Genomic DNA, 6,300 nt, shown 5'->3' with positions numbered 1-6,300 from the left:
CATGGGTGGTATCTCTTAGATAGCTGTAAATACCTCGCACAGATCTTTAGAGGATATTGTCGAGCCATTCAGACAGTGGGCTAAGGAGAGACCCAATCCCCGAAACAATGGGGCGGCCTTTAACATTGTCAATACTTTTATGGACCTTTGACAGATGATGGAAAATAGGGACCACAGGTGTCCCTGTCAATGATCCCTAAAGATACTCCAACATCCACCAAAGATCTCAATTTAGTTTGAAAAAGGAAAGTGGGGTTCCTGTGCAATACTTTATATGTTTCTGGATCCCTCAACTGATGGTAGGCTTCAGTTGCATAGTCTATTCGATCCATTACCACAATGCTGCCTCCCTTGTCTGATTGGCGAATGACAAGATTTTCATTATTACTGAGTGAAGTGACTGCCTTATTTTCCGTAAGGGATAGATTGCTCTTAGACTGTGTAGTTCTGTAGTGTAAATTGGTTAGATCTTCTACAACTCTCTTGTGGTATAACTCCAAGACATTGCCCCTGCTTTGTATAGGGTAAAAATTGGAATCAGGCTTGAATTTTGGATAAACTCTAGATTCTTCCTGTTCCATTGTGTATAGAGATTCTCTTTCTAGCCCTTCAAGCAAAATTGCATCAGAAGCATCCTGAAATGTATGTTCAGAATTAGTTGGAATGGAATGTTGCAGATTAGTTACACTGTTGTCAGAAAAATGTTTTTTAAGGGTCAGTTTCCTGATGAACTTGGTAACATCAAGAATGGTGTTGGGGGGTTTCCGGTGAGAAGGCGGAGCAACAAGACAGGTGCTCCGACTCGGCGTCTGAGCCGACAGCAGCCATCACAGCCTTCACTATTTGCCCGCTGTACCTGTTTGGGCTTGGGCTATAGCTTGACACGACATCACAAGCTTAAGGGAAACCTCTATTGCTGAATTAGCAGCGGTAAATCCGCATTTTTTTTTACACAAACTGTTGCCAGAATTATCGGAACTGCCAAGGTGTTAGCACTAACCTGCCTCTATCTTGCTTGCCGGAGTGAATTGCCGGTCTCGCGGCCCCTCTGTGGGGCTGGTGGAGGAGCGGAGCAGATGGCCTGAGGAGGTGGAGTAAGTCTTCGTGAGTGACAGGTGAATCGACCCTGTGAGCAGCCAGCCTGGGAGGGATGGCCCCGGAGTCTTGTCCCACTATAGAGGAAGCTGTGCCGGGAGCAGAAGCGGGCTTGCTGCTGGAGGCGGGTGCGCCGCATTGGAATTTGCTGGGGACTTCGGAGTTTGCATCCCCTCTGGCCACCTGAGGAGAGATCGTGGTCATAGCCGGCCTCGCTTTTGCCAGTAGCTACCGTGAGCGACAGGTGTATTGGCCCTGTCGGTAGTCAGCCCGGGAGGGACAGCCCTGGAGATTTGTCCCACGGTAGAGAAAACGGTCCCGGGGAGAGAGGCAGGCCTATTGCTGAAGGCCGGTTTGCCGCATTGGAATCTACAGAGGTACCTGGAGCTTACATCCCCTCTGACTAGTCAAGGAGAGGCTGCTATAATAACCGGCCCTGCATCTGCCACTGGCCAGCCGTTAGTCCGGACTTGAGATAAGGCACCGGGGTGCTTCAATTCAGGTACTTTATGCTTTATCTGTACTGCTCAGAGGCCAATTTCTCTCAGGCTCAGCCTAGCTCCTTAGGTACCCTATAAATACCCCAGGATATAGTCTCCTTCATGGTTCTTGGTCCCGGAGATATAAAAAGCCTAGAGGTGGCCTTATCAAGTACTAACATTTCTCTTTCCAGAGATTACTTAATTTCCTCAGAAGTGAAGCTGTATGATACAAGGCCGTGAAGTCTACTGGGCCCTATGAACTTTTAAAGGACTCTGCCTGGGGCTTAGGCAGAGTGGGGACTGTCACCCTGAGTCTTATATCAATATAATACTTTATATCCTGTGTGTTATGCTGGAAGGTTTAATAGGGCAATGTTTTTCCACACAGGTGTTTATCTTGTCATACACATAAGAATATAAAGGGGTGTGCTTTTTTTTTGTTTTTTTTCTTATAAAAGTACAGGCTTTTGTTTATAGGTTTTTCCTCAAGGCACTTTTTTTTTATTCTTTTTATTTTATAATAACACTGGCCATTGATATTAGGCTCCATTTTTGAAAGTCTATATAGCACAATTTTTCTAGGGGCTTTTTTTTTTTAATTTCCACTATATAGATTATATCCACGCACAAGCACTAATGTAAGTGTGCACTTAAGTTAAGGAAAGGAAAAGAAAGAAATAGTAGAGAGAAAGGGGGGTGAAGGAAAGGGAGAGAAGAGAAAGGGAGAAAAAAAAGAAAAAAAAGAAGAGACAAATTTTTGTGTGTCAGGTTTTTTATCTCACTAAGGCCTAGATTTGGAGTTCGGCGGTAAAAGGTCTGTTAACGCTCCGCGGGCTTTTTTTCTGGCCGCACCATAAAATTAACTCTGGTATCGAGAGTTCAAACAAATGCTGCGTTAGGCTCCAAAAAAGGAGCGTAGAGCATTTTTACCGCAAATGCAACTCTCGATACCAGAGTTGCTTACGGACGCGGCCAGCCTCAAAAACGTGCTCATGCACGATTCTCCCATAGGAAACAATGGGGCTGTTTGAGCTGTAAAAAAACCTAACACCTGCAAAAAAGCAGCGTTCAGCTCCTAACGCAGCCCCATTGTTTCCTATGGGGAATCACTTCCTACGTCTGCACCTAACACTCTAACATGTACCCCGAGTCTAAACACCCCTAACCTTACACTTATTAACCCCTAATCTGCCACCCCCGCTATCGCTGACCCCTGCATATTTTTTTTAACCCCTAATCTGCCGCTCCGTAAACCGCCGCAACCTACGTTATCCCTATGTACCCCTAATCTGCTGCCCCTAACACCGCCGACCCCTAGATTATATTTATTAACCCCTAATCTGCCCCCCACAACGTCGCCGACACCTGCCTACACTTATTAACCCCTAATCTCCCTCACTAACCCTATCATAAATAGTATTAACCCCTAATCTGCCCTCCCTAACATCGCCGACACCTAACTTCAATTATTAACCCCTAATCTTCCGATCGGAGCTCACCGCTATTCTAATAAATGGATTAACCCCTAAAGCTAAGTCTAACCCTAACACTAACACCCCCCTAAGTTAAATATAATATTTATCTAACGAAATAAATTAACTCTTATTAAATAACTTATTCCTATTTAAAGCTAAATACTTACCTGTAAAATAAATCCTAATATAGCTACAATATAAATTATAATTATATTATAGCTATTTTAGGATTAATATTTATTTTACAGGCAACTTTGTAATTATTTTAACCAGGTACAATAGCTATTAAATAGTTAAGAACTATTTAATAGTTACCTAGTTAAAATAATAACAAATTTACCTGTAAAATAAATCCTAACCTAAGTTATAATTAAACCTAACACTACCCTATCAATAAAATAATTAAATAAACTACCTACAATTACCTACAATTAACCTAACACTACACTATCAATAAATTAATTAAACACAATTCCTACAAATAAATACAATTAAATAAACTAGCTAAAGTACAAAAAATAAAAAAGAACTAAGTTACAGAAAATAAAAAAATATTTACAAACATAAGAAAAATATTACAACAATTTTAAACTAATTACACCTACTCTAAGCCCCCTAATAAAATAACAAAGCCCCCCAAAATAAAAAATTCCCTACCCTATTCTAAATTAAAAAAGTTACAAGCTCTTTTACCTTACCAGCCCTGAACAGGGCCCTTTGCGGGGCATGCCCCAAGAATTTCAGCTCTTTTGCCTGTAAAAGAATAAATACAATACCGCCCCCCCCCAACATTACAACCCACCACCCACATACCCCTAATCTAACACAAACCCCCCTTAAATAAACCTAACACTAATCCCCTGAAGATCTTCCTACCTTGTCTTCACCATCCAGGTATCACCGATCCGTCCTGGCTCCAAGATCTTCATCCAACCCAAGCGGGGGTTGGCGATCCATAATCCGGTCCAGAAGAGGCTCCAAAGTCTTCCTCCTATCCGGCAAGAAGAGGACATCCGGACCGGCAAACATCTTCTCCAAGCGGCATCTTCGATCTTCTTCCATCCGGAGCGAAGCGGCAGGATCCTGAAGACCTCCAGCGCGGAACATCCATCCGGACCGACGACTGAACGACGAATGACTGTTCCTTTAAGGGACGTCATCCAAGATGGCGTCCCTCGAATTCCGATTGGCTGATAGGATTCTATCAGCCAATCGGAATTAAGGTAGGAATTTTCTGATTGGCTGATGGAATCAGCCAATCAGAATCAAGTTCAATCCGATTGGCTGATCCAATCAGCCAATCAGATTGAGCTCGCATTCTATTGGCTGTTCCGATCAGCCAATAGAATGCGAGCTCAATCTGATTGGCTGATTGGATCGGCCAATCGGATTGAACTAGATTCTGATTGGCTGATTCCATCAGCCAATCAGAAAATTCCTACCTTAATTCCGATTGGCTGATAGAATCCTATCAGCCAATCGGAATTCGAGGGACGCCATCTTGGATGACGTCCCTTAAAGGAACAGTCATTCGTCGTTCAGTCGTCGGTCCGGATGGATGTTCCGTGCTGGAGGTCTTCAGGATCCTGCCGCTTCGCTCCGGATGGAAGAAGATCGAAGATGCCGCTTGGAGAAGATGTTTGCCGGTCCGGATGTCCTCTTCTTGCCGGATAGGAGGAAGACTTTGGAGCCTCTTCTGGACCGGATTATGGATCGCCAACCCCCGCTTGGGTTGGATGAAGATCTTGGAGCCAGGACGGATCGGTGATACCTGGATGGTGAAGACAAGGTAGGAAGATCTTCAGGGGATTAGTGTTAGGTTTATTTAAGGGGGGTTTGGGTTAGATTAGGGGTATGTTGGTGGTGGGTTGTAATGTTGGGGGGGGGGGGTATTGTATGGTTTTTTTTACAGGCAAAAGAGCTGAAATTCTTGGGGCATGCCCCGCAAAGGGCCCTGTTCAGGGCTGGTAAGGTAAAAGAGCTTGTAACTTTTTTAATTTAGAATAGGGTAGGGAATTTTTTATTTTGGGGGGCTTTGTTATTTTATTAGGGGGCTTAGAGTAGGTGTAATTAGTTTAAAATTGTTGTAATATTTTTCTTATGTTTGTAAATATTTTTTTATTTTCTGTAACTTAGTTCTTTTTTATTTTTTGTACTTTAGCTAGTTTATTTAATTGTATTTATTTGTAGGAATTGTGTTTAATTAATTTATTGATAGTGTAGTGTTAGGTTAATTGTAGGTAATTGTAGGTAGTTTATTTAATTATTTTATTGATAGGGTAGTGTTAGGTTTAATTATAACTTAGGTTAGGATTTATTTTACAGGTAAATTTGTTATTATTTTAACTAGGTAACTATTAAATAGTTCTTAACTATTTAATAGCTATTGTACCTGGTTAAAATAATTACAAAGTTGCCTGTAAAATAAATATTAATCCTAAAATAGCTATAATATAATTATAATTTATATTGTAGCTATATTAGGATTTATTTTACAGGTAAGTATTTAGCTTTAAATAGGAATAAGTTATTTAATAAGAGTTAATTTATTTCGTTAGATGTAAATTATATTTAACTTAGGGGGGTGTTAGTGTTAGGGTTAGACTTAGCTTTAGGGGTTAATACATTTATTAGAATAGCGGTGAGCTCCGGTCGGCAGATTAGGGGTTAATAATTGAAGTTAGGTGTCGGCGATGTTAGGGAGGGCAGATTAGGGGTTAATACTATTTATGATAGGGTTAGTGAGGCGGGTTAGGGGTTAATAACTTTATTATAGTAGCGCTCAGGTCCGCTCGGCAGATTAGGAGTTAATAAGTGTAGGCAGGTGTCGGCGACGTTGTGGGGGGCAGATTAGGGGTTAATAAATATAATATAGGGGTCGGCGGTGTTAGGGGTAGCAGATTAGGGGTACATAGGGATAACGTAGGTGGCGGCGCTTTGCGGTCGGAAGATTAGGGGTTAATTATTTTAAGTAGCTGGCAGCGACGTTGTGGGGGGCAGGTTAGGGGTTAATAAATATAATACAGGGGTCGGCGGGGTTAGGGGCAGCAGATTAGGGGTACATAAATATAACGTAGGTGGCGGTCGGCAGATTAGGGGTTAAAATTTTTAACCGTGTGTCGGCGATGTGGGGGGGCCTCGGTTTAGGGGTACATAGGTAGTTTATGGGTGTTAGTGTACTTTAGGGTACAGTAGTTAAGAGCTTTATAAACCGGCGTTAGCCAGAAAGCTCTTAACTCCTGCTATTT

This window comes from Bombina bombina, chromosome 7 (assembly GCF_027579735.1).
Source record: "Bombina bombina isolate aBomBom1 chromosome 7, aBomBom1.pri, whole genome shotgun sequence".
Lineage (NCBI taxonomy): Eukaryota > Metazoa > Chordata > Amphibia > Anura > Bombinatoridae > Bombina > Bombina bombina.
This window is presented reverse-complemented; position numbering follows the sequence as displayed.